This window comes from Ovis aries, chromosome 18 (assembly GCF_016772045.2).
Source record: "Ovis aries strain OAR_USU_Benz2616 breed Rambouillet chromosome 18, ARS-UI_Ramb_v3.0, whole genome shotgun sequence".
Classification (NCBI taxonomy): domain Eukaryota; kingdom Metazoa; phylum Chordata; class Mammalia; order Artiodactyla; family Bovidae; genus Ovis; species Ovis aries.
The window spans coordinates 49089458-49106603 of NC_056071.1; the positions used below are offsets into that span (position 1 = coordinate 49089458).

General features: G+C 38.5%; 1 protein-coding gene across 5 annotated transcripts in view; it reads left to right on the forward strand.

Annotated features, from left to right (window-relative positions):
* Positions 1-17146, forward strand: part of LRFN5 (leucine rich repeat and fibronectin type III domain containing 5) — a 313214-nt gene that overhangs the window by 25302 nt on the left and 270766 nt on the right. The gene's annotated exons all lie outside the window — the stretch shown is intronic.

A 17146-nucleotide genomic window follows, 5' to 3' on the forward strand; every position in this document is an offset into this window, starting at 1 on the left:
TATCTCCAGTTTTCTTGAAAAGATCTGTAGTATCTCTCTTTCCCAGACTGTTGTTTTCCTCCATTTCTTTGCATTGTTCATTTAAGATGGTCTTTTTGTCTCTCCTTGATATTCTCTGAAACTCTTCATTCAGTTGGATATATCTTTGCCTTTCTCTCTTGTCTTTTACTTCTCTTCTTTCCTGAGCTGAGAAGCTCTTCAGATAACCACTTTGTCTTCTTGCAATTCTATTTATTTGGGATAATTTTGGCAGTTTCATCCTGCCAGACTCTCATTTTTAGGAGCTTCTGGCTAGTGGTTATTCCACATCATTTTCATTGGCTTCAATGAAATTGAAATTCTAGTTTTTATAAATGAAACAAGATAAATTTATTTTACACATTTGTAATGAAAAAGTGATAATAAAGAAGTTGACAGCATGGTCAAAGACATATCTATGTATATACTGATCCATCTGACGATTTATATAGTGTTAAGTGGAGAGAGAGATTTGAATGGAATTAATCAAGTAAGTGAATATTTATTAGTGAATATTGCCTTGTAGGGGCTTCCCTGGTGGGCTCAGACAGTAAAGAATCCGAGAGATCTGGGTTCAGTGCTATGCGAGAGACCTGGGTTCACTCTCTGGGTTGGGTAGATCCCTAGGAGAAGGAAATGGCTACCCACTCCAGTATTCTGTCCTGGAAAATTCCATGGACAGAGGAGCCTGGCAGGCTACAGACCGTGGGGTTGCAAAGAGCTGGACACGACTGAGCGACTTTCACTCGCTCACTCGTTGCCTTGTAATGATACTTTTTGCTGCTTTAAACAACCTTGTAATTTCAGTCTACTTAAGTAAAGAAGACAATGGCACCCCACTCCAGTACTCTTGCCTGGAAAATCCTATGGACGGAGGAGCCTGGTAGGCTGCAGTCCATGGGGTTGCTAAGAGTCGGACACCACTGAGCGACTTCACTTTCACTTTTCACTTTCATGCATTGGAGAAGGAAATGGCAACCCACTCCAGTATTCTTGCCTGGAGAATCCCAGGGACAAGGGAGCCCGATGGGCTGCCATCTATGAGGTCGCACAGAGTCGGACACGACTGAAGTGATTTAGCAGTAGCAGCAAGTAAAGAATACTAGATTAAAAGCCCCTATGTATGTCACTTGAAATTATATCCATTTTTCTTCCTCTTGAGAGAGAGACAATTAAATATACTTAAAGTTTCCATTTGTGAAATTGATGACTGTGAGTATTGCATAATAGGAATTAATTTTACTCATTATAGATAAGAAAATTAGTATTTTGTCCGTATTTAACATTCTAGGTTTTAGTGACATTTAACTGATATCAAAGTTGCTGAGTTAGTTTGTTGCAGAAATGGCCTGTGCATTCTGCAGGGACTATTCTTTTAAGGGTTCAGTTGAGTTCAGTTCAGTTCAGTTGCTCAGCGGTGTCTGACTCTTTGCGACCCCATGAATCGAAGCACGCCAGGCCTCCCTGTCCATCACCATCTCCCGGAGTTCACTCAGACTCCTGTCCATCGAGTCTGTGATGCCAGACTAATCAAGCCATCTAATCCTCTGTCGTACCCTTCTCCTCCTGCCCCCAATCCCTCCCAGTGTCAAAGTCTTTTCCAGTGAGTCAACTCTTTGCATGAGGTGGCCAAAGTACTGGAGCTTCAGCTTCAGCGTCATTCCCTCCAAAGAAATCCCAGGGTTGATCTCCTTCAGAATGGACTGGTTGGATCTCCTTGCAGTCTGAGGGACTCTCAAGAGTCTTCTCCAACACCACAGTTCAAAAGCATCAATTCTTCGGTGCTCAGCCTTCTTCACAGTCCAAGTCTCAAATCCATACATGACCACAGGAAAAACCATAGCCTTGACTAGACAGACCTTAGTCGGCAAAGTAATGTCTCTGCTTTTGAATATGCTATCTAGGTTGGTCATAACTTTTCTTCCAAGGAGTAAGCATCTTATAATTTCATGGCTGCAGTCACCATCTGAAGTGATTTTGGAGCCCCCCAAAATAAAGTCTGACACTGTTTCTACTATTTCCCCATCTATTTCCCATGAAGTGATGGGACCAGATGCCATGATCTTCGTTTTTTGAATGTTGAGCTTTAAGCCAACTTTTTCACTCTCCTCTTTCACTTTCATCAAGAGGCTTTTAGTTCCTCTTGACTTTCTGCCATAAGGGTGGTGTCATCTGCATATCTGAGGTTATTGATGTTTCTCCTGGCAATCTTGATTCCAGCTTGTGTTTCTTCCAGTCCAGTGTTTCTCATGATGTACTCTGCATAGAATTTAAATAAGCAGGGTGACAATATACAGCCTTGACGTACTCCTTTTCCTATTTGGAACCAGTCTGTTGTTCCATGTCCAGTTCTAACTGTTGCTTCCTGACCTGCATACAGATTTCTCAAGAGGCAGGTTAGATCATCTGGTATTCCCATATCTTTCAGAAATTTCCACAGTTTCTTGTGATCCACACAGTCAAAGGCTTTGGCATAGTCAATAAAGCAGAAATAGATGTTTTTTCTGGAACTCTCTTGCTTTTTCCATGATCCAGCGGATGTTGGCAATTTGATCTCTGGTTCCTCTGCCTTTTCTAAATCCAGCTTGAACATCAGGGAGTTCACGGTTCATGTATTGCTGAAGCCTGGCTTGGAGATTTTTGAGCATTACTTTAGGTGGTGAAGCTTAATCTTGTCTCCCAACTGTGGATTCCTGAATCTTGACTATTAATTTGAAGTTCCTTTTTAGCCCTCATTTCTTCTTAACAATATCTCACTTTTTCTCACTAAGGCATCTATGAAGCCATTTATTATAGTGGATAAATGGAAGCAATTCTCTCTTTCTGTTGTCAGGTTCTACTTCTATAACTCATTGATTGATTCATTCATAAATACATATTGATAACATTCTACATGTACTGGAAATAGTGGTGGGATCTAAAAAGTCAGCAGTAAACTAGAGAAATAGGTTTGTTGCCCTGTTGCCTGTACAGGGTAGTAGGGAGAAAGATACTGAAGACTTCATGGATTCATTTTGTCTGATACTGATATTAGCATGAAAGAAATAGAGTAGCTTTGCATGTGTGAGGGCTCTTACGACACAGGAAGCCCATTGTGGTGTGGAAACATGTAAGGTGGGATCCCGTCAGGCTCACCTTCTTCTGGGTCTTGACCCATCCTCCCTCTGTATGAAGGATGGAACATTCTGACACTTTTAAATTCTCATTTAGTCTGTAAACTAGTAAGATTCAAATGTTAGTCTGGATTAATTACCAGCTGGTTTAAAAATATATATATATATACATATATATATATATTTACATATAGACACACTGACATACACACACATGGGCTTCCGTGATAGCTCAGTGGGTAAAGAATCCTCCTGCAATGCAGGAGACATGGGTTTGATCTCTGGAAGGGGTGGTGGAGCAGGGGAGATCCCCTGGAGGAAAATGGCAACCCACTGTAGTATTCTTGCTTGAATAATCCCATGGACAGAGGAGTCTGGTGGCCTACAGTCCAAATGGTCACAAAGAGTTGGACATGACTGAGTGACTAAGCATGCAAAGCTTATACAAATATGCATATTTACATATAAATATATATATATATTATATGTAGTAGATGTCATCTGTCTGTGTATTTGCAACAAAAATATTTTGTACAGTTACTCATGCTGCTGCTGCTGCTAAGTCGCTTCAGTCGTGTCCAACTCTGTGCGACCCCATAGATGGCAGCCCACCAGGCTCCCCCATCCCTGGGATTCTCCAGGCAAGAACACTGGAGTGGGTTGCCATTTCCTTCTCCAGTGCATGAAAGTGAAAGGTGAAAGTGAAGTTGCTCAGTCGTGTCCGACTCAGTGACCCCATGGACTGCAGCCTACCAGGCTCCTCCGTCCATGGGATTTTCCAGGCAAGAGTACTGGAGTGGGGTGCCATTGCCTTCATGAGGTCTGAAAATTTTCCTTCTTTTCCTTCTTTTTTAGGTAAGATAGACTGCTCTGGCTCAAGGGCTGGCTTGAAAATTTATTTGAAGAGTATTTCCCATTAATCAAAAACTTATTGCTCTATGGTTGTTTCTTGTATTATACTCGCAGATAATTTATTCAACGGCAACAGGAGCCTCGAGTTTTATTGTTCAGCCAACTTTGTGCTCACTTATTTGTAGACTGTGCTTCCATGCTGCTTTATAGCCTTGAAAGACTTCCCTATTACTGGTGAAGTAATTCCATTGTTTTACTTCAGCTCACTTCACATCTACATATTCAGTGTTTTTTTCACATTATTTAGGTTAAACAAATACCATTTTATTTCTCTGAATGGACTTTCTTAATTCTAGTCTGTACAACTGGTATAAAATCTTGTCCAAGCATTACTAAACTATTTACAGCATTCTCTGCACATACTAGGGGCTTCCCTTGTGGCTCAGCTGGTAAAGAATCTGCCTGCAATACTGGAGACCTGGGTTCAATCCCTGGGTTGGGGAGATCCCATGGAGAAGAGAAAGGCTACCCACTCTAGTATCCTGGCCTGGAGAATTCCATGGACTGTATAGTCCTTGGAGTTGCAAATGTCGGATAGGGCTGAACAACTTTCACTACGTACACTAAGCTCTTTTATGTTTCTGTGTCTTTGATTTTGCCCTTCCTTCTCCCTAAAATACTGTTTTCTCACATCCTCAAATTGTTTATTCAACAAATCCAAAATCTCTTTGGGAGAAAGGATTCTCTGATGCCTCAAAGTTGAGGATCTCCTTACTCACTTTTATTCCAATGCTGCCCTCATATCACATGTCTTGGAGAGGTGTCAGGAAGTTTTCCATATTTCTGTGTGATGTAACTTCATATTCTGCAGATCCAGTCCTAGAACTTTTGAGCAGAGGTTTTTCTGAGAACTTTACTTTCTGTATAGTGGCTATTCTGTTCTGCATCAGAGCATTTTTTTTTTTTTTTTGACCATAGCATATTGTAGTTAAATCATTTACTTATCCTTCTCTTCACATATAGTAGACAGACTTTAATGCCTTGGATATATTTAACATGTTTTTACTTCTTGTAATCCAAATATCTAGAAAGTGTTTGAAATTACTAAATTTATTTATTAAATTATTAAAATTGTTTAAAATTATTTACTCATTTATGTGTAAAGGCAGTGGTAACACAAAAGAATGCAATGGTTTTCTCAGAGATTTTTCCTAAGCTTGTTGATATTAAACTAAAGATTTACTGTAAAGTAATATTTGAAGACCTTTTCTAAATAAAGAAATACTGGCAAGAACTAGAAATGACCTATATATACATCTTGAATAAAATTAAACATTTTTCTGAGTTAAATCAATTTAAAGCAATGGCTTCTTTTGAATATATAGTTGTTATTCCTAATTGGCTCTTAGATCATATAAATTCAATAACTATTGTAAATATTTGTCATTTCAAAATTATAATTTGAATTATTGATTCTTTCTAGGAATTTCTGAAGGCTACTTTTGAGAAACACATGGATTTAAGAATGGATTGCTTTCTTGGATTATATTCTTCCTATTTGTTTTCTGAGTCCATATTATATTCTTAGAAACTAGAAATTTCTAATTTCACGGTGTATGTTACATAGTATAGTTATCGTTTATTTGCTACTAATTAGTATAGACTAATAAAACAGTGATAAGAGTCTTATTTCTTTAAGAGCATTTGCATTGTATACTTTTGAGAGGACATAAGTGGACAAAGATAACTTTCTTTGACAGCAGGATATCTTATTCATATATGATATACCCCTAGTTCAATCATTTTACATACATGTCTCAGATTTTCTTTTGTTCTTTAAAAATGTATTTATATTAATCATATAAAGTGCATTTTTGGGTATTTTTCCTTTGATGTTTGATACTACTAATATATCTGCATATATATATGAATTAATACTCTTAATTCATTGTCATTAACTGGAAGACAAATTAGAATCTGGAAGTCTATTTTGACTTATTAAATGTTGGAGTGAGTTAGGTTGGAATGGCTCATATAAAGCTCTGAACTCTGTACTTACTGACTTTCTGCTTTTAATCCATACTATATCCCTACAAGCTAAATATTCTTAATGAACTTCCATCATGCAATTTCCCTACTCAAAAACATCTAGAAGTCCCCCTGCTGCTGCTGCTAAGTCGCTTCAGTCGTGTCTGACTCTGTGTGACCCGCATAGATGGCAGTCCTCCAGGCTCCCCCATCCCTGGGATTCTCCAGGCAAGAACACTGGAGTGAGTTGCCATTTCCTTCTCCAAGAAGTCCCCCATAGCTTATTAAATTCAAATTTGTTCTCTGACATTCATGACCCTCCAAATCCCAATGAGATCCAACCTCTAGTCTCAACTATGACTCTTCCTCCATTCATGCTTCATTCAACAATAAAACTGAATTATTTGGCTTGTGCAGACTCTATTACTTCACCCCCCCCCCCACTCTGTATTTCCTTTGACTTATCTTTACTGGAACACTTGCTCTTGTATCACTTCTGACTGTTCAAATTTAACTTATACTTCAGAACCCATTTCAGAACTCTGTAACTATAAGAAACCTCTTCTGATTTATTTGTTCAACAAATATTAAACTGGCAGGCATCCATCAAGGGCGCAATGAATAAAAAATGTAAAATCCCTATGATCACAAGCTTATTTATTCGGCAGAAGTGTTTGCCAATAAGTAAATAAACAAAAATATAAAATACTAGATGATGATAAGTACTATGAAGGAAAAGACTGAAAATGCCTGTAAGTGTGGACTAGGAAAAGAAGGCTGATATTTTACAGAGGATGATTAGGAATATGTCCTTCCAGATGTGGGCACATTTTCAGAGAGACAAGAATGAGGCAGCGTGGGGAGAGGGGGAATAAGTCATGAAGGTATCCAATAAAAGATAGTAAAGGACAGTGAGTTCAAGAACTCTGGAGGCAGCAGCACACTCCATGTGTTTACAGAATAGTCAAGAGGAGCTTGTAGCTAAAGAGGAGTGAGTGAGCTGGAGAGTCTCTAAAACGGTGAGAGAGAAGTAAGTCCAGAGACAGCCTAAGGACTTGGACTTGCACATAAAAAGCCAGGGAGGGTTTTGAGCACACGTGACTGGTAATGACTAGCATTACAAGAGATCACTCTGGTTGCTGCCGTTGTGAAAAGACACAGGGGTACAAAAGTCTATATCAAGATTTGATGAAGGATTGAACCATGGTATTGGTGTAGGAAGTGATTGGATTAATATGATTAATATTGAAGCTGAATCCAGCCTCTGTACCCCCAAACCAAATTAAATCTTGGAGACAAGTTTTGGGTAAAGTAGAAAAGGATAGCTTTACTGCTTTGGTAGGCAGAGGGGACCACAGCGGGCTAATGCCCACAAAACTATATGTTCCCCGCCCCCCCCCCCCACCCCAGATGGTAGTGAGAAGTTTTATAGTAATAATTCAAAGAGGGTGTGATTAGCTCATAGATGTCCTTTGATTGGTTGATGGTGATGTAGGTTGAAGTCCACAGCATCAACCTTCTGGTTCTGAAGGGTCTGGGGTCTGTTTGCTTGTGGACAGCATTCCATCATGAACAGTTAACTTTTTCCATCTGGTGGGAGTTTCAGTATCTACAAAACAGCTCAAAGATATTGCTGTATGTATTCCTTGAGGGGGAACCAAGACCTTGCCCTAAGGTCCTACTATTGTTTCCCTTGCCGATTTGTTTCTCCCTGGTCTTGCATCCCCTCCCTTCCCTAATTACCAGCTACTTGAATCTACCCATTGGAACTAGAGGAAGGTCCTGGAGGCTGAATGAAGCCTATTTCCTGTAATGGAAGAAATGAGACACAAAAAGGCTTTTGTGCCTAGGAGCCCTGCAGGGGCCTGCTTCATATCAGTGTTGTAAAATAAATAAGTATGTTTAAAAGGATAAGAAATCACAGAGAAAATAATTTGAAGAAGATTGAAAAATCTTTCTTGATCTTCAAAGCTACCATTACTTTTTTTTTTAATCTTATGTCACGTACTTTATTAAGCCCTTTACTTCCATTATCCATATTTAAACCTCTTAACAGCCCTAGGAAATATAGGTATTATTATTGTTATATTTTTACATATGACGTACTTAGAAGCAGAGAGTTGAATTATAGGAAAATATTATGTCTGTCTCCCTGTGTATTTAGAGAAGAAACAGTACAACAGGATATAAATATATGAGAATGTTAATAGTGTTATTGTTCAGCCGCTCGGTCATGTTCAACTCTTGGAGACCCCATGGACTGCGGCTCCACTGTCCTTCACTATCTCCCAGAGTTTGTGAAAGTGTTAGTGTCTCAGTTGTGTCTAACTCTTTTCAGCCTCATGGGCTGCAGCACACCAGGCTCCTCTATTCATGGGACTTCCAAGGGAAGAATACTGGAGTGTGTGGCCATTTCCTTCTCCAGGAGATCTTCTTGACCAAGGGACCTTCTTGACCCAGGCAGGTCTCCTGCATTGCAGGCAGATTCTTTACCATCTGAGCCACCAGGGAAGTTTGCTAAAATTCATGTCCTTTTGAGTTGACGATGCCATCCAACCATCTCATCCTGTCATCCCCTTCTCCTCATGCCCTCAAGTCTTCCCAGCCTCAGGGTCTTTTCCAGTGAGTCAGCTCTTTGCATCAAGTGGCCAAAGTATTGGGGCTTCAGTTTCAGCATCAGTCCTTCCAATGAATATTCAGGGTTGATTTCCTTTCTAACTGACTTGTTTAATCTCTTCGATGTCCAAGGGACTGTCTCCAGTTTGTGTAATATTTATCTGCATCTCTTTTAAGAAAAGATGTCGATTTTGTTTAATTTTTTAAAAATTCCTATATGTAGATATAGCTTTCATAACCCGATAGACATTAAATGTGAAAATCATGCATTTAAACTCAGTTTACCAAACTTTTCTCATTTGATATTTGACAAACTATTGTATTTGTATTCAGATTTGGTTTCAAATTTTGTTCATTGAGCAATTAAAGTAGCCTCTCTTGAACTATAGTATCTTATATACTCAGTTCCGTTTAGTCGCTCAGTTATATCTGACTCCATGTGACCCCATGGACTACAGCACACCAGGCTTTCCTGTCCATCACCAACTCCCTGGGCTTACTCAAACTCATGTCCATTGAGTCAGTGATGCCATGCAACCATCTCATCCTCTGTTGTCCCCTTCTCCTCTCACCTTCAATCTTTCCCAGCATCAGGATCTTTTCTAGTGAGTCAGTTCTTCCTATCAGGTAGCCAAAGTACTGGAGTTTCAGTTTCAGCATCAGTCCTTCCAATGAATATTCAGAACTGATTTCCTTTAGGATGGACTGGTTGGATCTCCTTGCAGTCCAAGGGACTCTTAAGAGTCTTCTCCAACACCATAGTTCAAAAGCATCAATTCTTCAGCACTCAGCTTTCTTTATAGTCCAACTCTCACATCCATACATGACTACTGGAAAAACCATAGCTTTGACTAGATAGACCTTTGTTGACAAAGTATTGTCTCTGCTTTTTAATATGTTCTCTAGGTTAATCATAACTTTTCTTCCAAGGAACAAGCATCTTTTAATTTCACGGCTGCAGTCACCATCTGCAGTGATTTTGGAGCCCCTCAAAGTAAAGTTTCTCACTGTTTCCATTGTTTCCCCATCTATTTGCTATGAAGTGATGGCATGATCTTAGTTTTCTGAATGTTGAATTTTAAGCCAACTTTTTCACTCTCCTCTTTCACTTTCATCAAGATGCTCTTTAGTTCTTCTTTACTTCCTGCCATAAAGATGGTGTCACCTGCATATGAGGTTATTGATATTTCTCTTGGCAGTTTTGATTCCAGCTTGTGCTTCTTCCAGACCAGCATTTCGCATAATGTACTCTGCATATAAGTTAAATAAGCAGGATGACAATATACAGCCTTGACATACTCCTTTCCTGACTGGAATCTGTCTGTTTTTCCATATCCAGTTCTAACTGTTGCTTCTTGACCTGGATGCAGATTTCTCAGGAGGCAGGTGAGGTGGTCTGGTATTCCTGTCTCTTGAAGAATTTTCTACAGTTTGTTGTGATCCACACAGTCAAAGCCTTTGGTCTAGTCAATAAAGCAGAAGTAGATGTTTTTCTGAAACTCTTTTGCTATATCTATATTTATAAACTGAAGCTAATAATCCCAAGGTTTCAGGCTTGTTTTCAGGACACTTTTAGGGACAATGTCTACCACATAATAAAACACAATAAATGACTTTTATTATTATGTTCATATTGTGTATGTTTTTGGGTTAAATTAGGTAAATAAGACAACGGATGTATTATTGTAATATATATAAAATAGTGTAACTGAAGTCTGTCTGTATCTAATAAATTACTGTGGAAATTAATTCTAGCTAATAACTTTGCTTAATTTTTTTAAATTTCATTTGTAGTCAGTGTCATGACTTGATTATAGAGTATTGTGCTACTTTAGAGATGGTATTTATTTTCTTAATTTTTTCATATTTAATGTGTATTGATTTCTTTTTACTTTAAGATGCTGTAGATACTTTTAAATAGGTTTGATTACACTTAAATAATCAGTGAAGGATCATTTTTAGATTCTGGCTTAGTATGGGCCAGGGTGATTTAGTGAAAAATTCCACTGACGTCAGTTGCAAACAGACTTGACATCAGTGTGGGTTCATTCTGCATTCGTGTTTTAGGATTAGGTCCAGTTCCATAAAAATCATTGTAACTGATATTTATGTGGTACTGTCTTGAGTGTAAGTTAAGATATTCCTTTATTCACTTATATTTTTAAAAAGAGCAGACAAAAATGTTTTCTGCAGTTATGTAAATGTTGCCTTTTATAGTTAAAATTGTTTTTAAAATTCATCAAATGAGAACTATTGAAATGACATAAAATAATAACCCTTAAAATGATGACTTAAGCCTCATTTCCTAATAGACGTGTGTCTGTGTATGTATATATATATGTGTGTGTATGTGGGTTGTTGTTGAGCTTAGTCCACTCAGTTGTGTCCAACTCTTTGTGACCCTAAGAACTGTAGCCCACCAAGCTTCTCTCTCAATGGTATTTTACCAGCAAGAATACTGGAGTGGGTTGTCATTTTTGTTTCCAGGGGATCTTCCGAACTCAGGGATCAAACCAGCATCTCCTGTGTATCCTGCATTGCAAGTGGATTCTTTACTGCTGAGCCATTAGTGAAGTCTCTCTCTCTATATATATATGTGTGTGTGTGTGTGTGTGTGCGTATGTGTGTGTATAGTGAATTTTTTTTCCTGTCTTACACCTGGCAATCCAAATGAACAGCTGTTATTGAATAGATGCCAATTAGTGTGACTGAATTACATCTTTTCCTTGGAAGAAAAATGTTAAAAATATAGAAAATAATGTAATCTTTTCCAGTGTACTTCAGAATTATCAGTCTACTTAACTATTATTGTATAATTTACATTATATTGGTTTGGCTTGCTTCTAACTTCAGTTATCCCCATTGGCTTTCACTCTTCTTTAATGTCACTGGATTTTTTTTATTCCAGTTATTGTAAAATAAACTCAGGATAACATTGTACTGATTCTTAATAAAGTTAAACAAAACTAGGTCCATTGTGTGAAGGGCACTGACTATAATGAGCTCCATTATACTCACTCAGTTATACATCTTTATGAATCACTAGTGCTTCTCACTTTTCTGAAAGTAGATCTTTTAGAATCTCATCCTAGATTAGAAATCATACTCTTCTTTTTAAAATAGTACCAAAAAAGTGTCACTGAGTTGAAATATTCTTCCTGTGATGGACCCACACAGAAATATCCTTCTATCTCATGCAGTTTCTCCCTGTGGAGGCTCTTGGCATTGAAGAAACCATAAAAGCCATTCAGTTCAGTCGCCATTAACTTAATTCAAAGAAAGTACTGTTTGGTCAGGTATGAGATCGTCTGGACATAGAGAGTGGAAATACTAGAATCATGTAAGTGAGAGCTAAAGGATAATTTTGTGATTCTCTGTGAAACAGCCTGGCATGCTACAGTCTATGGGGTCACAGAAGACATGACTGAGTGACTGAGCTCAACTGATGAAGCACTAGTTGTATTGATATAATTCCTGAGGCATTGGAATATGAAACTTTCTTCTAGGGTGTGAGTAACTAGAATGTATTTTATAGACAGACTCTAAGAACTGTATGTTCCAGTATATAATTAATGACCCACCATTTAAATTGGATCAAGGTAATCTGATTCCTTTTAAGCTGTGGGGTTGGGGTACATTGTCATTTTTATCATTTTTAGCTTTTTTATTTTTTTTAAATTTAAATTGATTTATTTTAATTAGAGGCTAATTAATTTACAATATTTGTATTGGTTTTTAGTTTTGGTTCTTTTTGATATATTGAGAAATGTTTGGAAGTGAGGGCTTTTAATTTCACCTTTTCTACTTATACTGGATGAAGACTGCTGCTGCTAAGTCGCTTCAGTCGTGTCTGACTCTGTGCGACCCCAGAGACGGCAGCCCACCAGGCTCCCCCATCCCTGGGATTCTCCCGGCAAGAACACTGGAGTGGGGTGCCATTTCCTTCTCCAATGCATGAAAGTGAAAAGTGAAAGTGAAGTCGCTCAGTCGTGTCCAGCTACATTGAGTTATTGTTAAATGTGGTATGTGCTGTGCTGTGCTTAGTTATTCAGTCATGTCTGACTCTCACTAGGCTTCTCTGTCCATGGGTATGCTCCAGGCAAGGATACTAGAGTGAGTTGCCATACCCTCCTCCAGGGGATCTTCCCAAAGCCAGGGACCGAACCCAGGTCTCCTGCATTGTAGGCAGATTCTTTATCACCAGGGAAGCCCTGAATGTGGTATATAATCTGACAAATGTATTACTGTATTCCCTTTGAGAAACCGTTCACAAAAGTTACAAGTTGCTCCAAAATTGCAATTATGGAAGGGCAGAGTGTTGATATTTTTATGACTTTCGGACTCAAACAAGTGTTATTTTTCTTTTGCAGTGAAATTAGAACCCATTGCTTTCCGATAAATTATATTTGAAAGGTCAAAAACCATATTGAATTCTGAACATTGACTCAGATACTTCTTTCAAAACTAAGCACAATTAGAATGTACAATATTTCTTTAGTGTCTTAATTTTCATAAATTATATTAAAGACTCAGTTTAAATTGGATCAAGGTGATCTGATTCCTTTTAAGCTGTGGAATTGGGGTACACTGTCATTTTTATAATTTTTAATTTTGATTCTCTAAAGGACAAATATAAAACTTGCATATGTGTAGGGCTCTTTATCAGTTAATATATATATTATATATGTGTATAATATTATTATATATATAATTTATGTGAAACTTTACAAGCCAAAGAACTGAAATACTCATATGTCAAGTTTTGAATTCAGTTTTTTTAAAATTAATACATGCAACAGGAATTTAAGTTAAAATGTCTAATTCTCCAAGTACATTTAATGATTTAGGACCTCTGTGAATGGGGTCAAATTGCCAACCAGTTTAGCACCTTAGTCTAAACTGTGGCTTTCCACTGTGGGTACCCAAAAAGGTTTCTTTCTGAAACATTCATTTACCTTAGGGAATCTTTCCAGATTTTGGTTCAAATCCAAATTCTCTTCTCTCTTTACTCTCCTAGATTGAAGATTAAAACCTTTTTTATTTTCAGACCAGTTTTTGCCTATACCAGACCCTCTTTGCTGTGACTCTTTGTGACTAGACTGGCTCTACCCACAGGGTGGCTCTGACACCCTAAATAGATTCTCCCATAAAGTGAGGATAGTCTACACACATGGGTAATAAGACCCTGATATCTTTATTCAGCTCACACAAATGAGGTAACCTGAGGACTTTGGACATTTTGAATTTCTAGCCTTAAATAGTGAGGACTTCATAAATGCTATTTTGTTTTCAGGTTACACTAGATACAAGTTGTTCCTCCTAATTAAAATGGTAGGGAGTTAGTAATGAAGGTTGTCCTGACCATGAGCTGTCAAATGTTTATTAGAATGCAGTGAGGGTATCTGTATTTCCTTAGTCATGAACTCTACACTGTCAGGGGGCTCCTATATGCCAGAAATTAGTGTAAGGCAGCTGTCCACATTTTTGCTTAAATGTATCTTTGATGCGTTGAATGATGAAAGCCATTTAGTGAAGAAAAAATAGACTTTGAAGAACATATTGATAGTTTATGGAACGATGTTGGATTAGTTATCTCCGAAGAAGATTTAGCGTCAGGACCAGGGACTAGGCTTGATCACTCAAGAGCTTTTGTGTAGCAGAGTTTTATTAAAGTAAGAAAAGGGACAGAGAAAGCATCTGACACAGACATCAGAAGGGTGCGGAGAGTGCCCCCCAGCTAGTCTTATCAAGGCCTTATATACTTTTTTCAGACCCACACCCACAACATACATCTTAAATTAACAAGATTAGAAGGAACAATTGAAAGATCTTACCAGACACACTCCCATAATGTACATTATACACTGCAGATGGTGACTGCAGCCATGAAATTAAAAGATGCTTACTCTTTGGAAGGAAAGCTATGACCAACCTAGACAGCGTATTAAAAAGCAGAGACATTATTTTGCCAACAAAGGTCCGTCTAGTCAAAGCTGTGGTTTTTCCAGTAGTCATGTATGGATGTGAGAGTTGGACTATAAAGAAAGCTGAGCACTGAAGAATTGATGCTTTTGAACTGTGGTGTTGGAGAAGATTCTTGAGAGTCCCTTGGACTGCAAGGAGATCCAACCAGTCCATCCTAAAGGAGATCAGTCCTGGGTGTTCATTGGAAGGACTGATGCTGAAGCTGAAACTTCAATACTTTGGCCACCTGATGCGAAGAGCTGACTTACTTGAAAAGACCCCAATGCTGGCAAAGATTGAGGGCAGGAGGAGAAGGGTCTGACAGAGGATGAGATGGTTGGATGGCATCACCAACTCAATGGACATGAGTTTGGGTAGACTCTGGCAGTTGGTAATGGACAGGGAGGCCTGGCATGCTGTGGTTCATGGGGTTGCAAAGAGTTGGACACGACTGAGCGACTGAACTGAACTGAACCAAACCACTCCCATAATATACCTTTTAAGATGACAAGATTAGTCGGAAGGTTCTTGTTAAAGAGAAACATGTCCTTGAGCAGGTTACATTGTTATATTGACAAAGACAAAGCGATGTAGAAAAAAGCATTTGTCCTTTTCTCCTTGAGACCCCAGGACCCATTCTCCTCCTCAGGAACCCTGGACTTCTTATCAACCTACCTAGGAACTGACTGTCTCAATATCATGTAATATTCTAATTGCTCTTTCTTACTAAATGTAAAAAGGACGTTAAAAAATATCTGACTTGCCAACTTCTGGTTTGCAGTTCTTGTGTCATATATCAATTCTCCTACTAAAATTTAATATCCTATGAGAGAGACATCCTGGTTCTTAAAAGATATAACCCTAACAAATCTCAACTTTTGAAAGTCAGTTTTAAAACTAATATAACTTTTGTTGTTGTTCAGTCGCTCTGTTGTGTCTGACTCTTTGTGATACCATGGGGACATGCCAGGCCTCCTTATCTTTCACCATCTCCCAGAGCTTCCCTAGACTCATGTCCATCGAGTTGGTGATGCTATCCAACCATCTCATCCTCTGCCATCCCCTTCTCCTCCTGCCTTCAATCTTTCCCAGCATCAGGGTCTTTTCCAATGAGTCAGTTTTTTGCATCAGGTTGCCAAAATATTGGAGCTTCAGGTTTAGCATCAATTCTTCCAATGAATATTCAGTGTTAATTTCCTTTAGGGTTGACTAGTTTGATCTCCTTGCTATCCAAGGGATCCTCAAGAGTCTTCTCCAGCACCACAGTTCAAAAGCATCAATTCTTCAGTGCTCAGCCTTCTTTTGTGCTTTCCTGGTGGCTCAGCTGGTAAAGAATCCACCTGTAGTGTGGGAGACCTGGGTTGCGAAGATTCCCTGGAGAAGGGAATGGCTACCCACTGTAGCATTCTAGCCAGGAGAATTCCATGGACTGTATAGTCCATGGGGTTGCAAAGAGTCGGATACCACTGAATAGCTTTCACTTTCTTTCAGCCTTCTTTATGGTCCACCTCTCACATCCATCCATGACCACTGGAAAAATCATGGCATCTACTAGATGGATCTTTGTCGGCAAAGTGCTGTCTCGTTTTTGCTTTTTAGTGTACTCTCTAGGTTTTTCATAGCTTTCCTTTCAAGGAGCAAACATCTTTGAATTTCGTGGCTGCAGTCACCATCCATAGTGATTTTGAAGCTCAAGAAAATAAAATCTGTCACTGTTTCCACTGGTTCCCATGAAGTGATGGGACCAAATGCCATGATCTTGATTTTTTGAATGTTGAGTTTTAAGCCAGCTTTTTCACTCTCTCTTTTACTTTCAGCAAGAGGCTCTTTAGTTCCTCTTCACTTTCTGCCATTAGGGTGGTGTCATCTGCATATCTGAGGTTATTGATATTTCTCCCAGCAATCTTGTGCATCATCCAGCTTGGCATTTCGCATGATGTACTCTGCATATAAATTAAATAAGCAGAGTGACAATATACATCCTTGACATACTTCTTTCCCAAATTGGTAATGTCTAATACTGGCTACTATTAATATATCAAGAAATTACTACGGCATAACTGGTTTTGTAGTAAAAGCTGCCACACTTAACAGTATGTAGCACATTCTTTAATGGGGTGCCATATCTTCTGGATCACAGGTGAAAAGTAACCCTAGGTAATGAAAATGTAAGAGGTGAAACCGGGTTTTATTTTCACTCTGAAGACCCCAAGACTCCAAGTAAGCTTTCTAAATATAGTCTTACAGGCTGGGGTAGATTGGAGTGCCAGTTTTCATTTGCCTTAGGCTGTTAATATAAAGACATGCTTTTTTTAAATGCCAAACCAAGTGAGGATAAGTTATTGTTAGAAACTCATAATACTTTCAAAATTTTAAGACCTCAAAGGATTATACTTTTATGCAGTTGAACACTAAAAGAAAACCTCTGCTTTTAGATAAGCAAAGTGAGTATACATTTTCACCCTTTAATTCATCATGACCTTTATTATATCACACTTTACTTGTGTTTATGTCTTTGAAGGAGTAACACACAGGAAAGATTAGGAGAGTGTGGC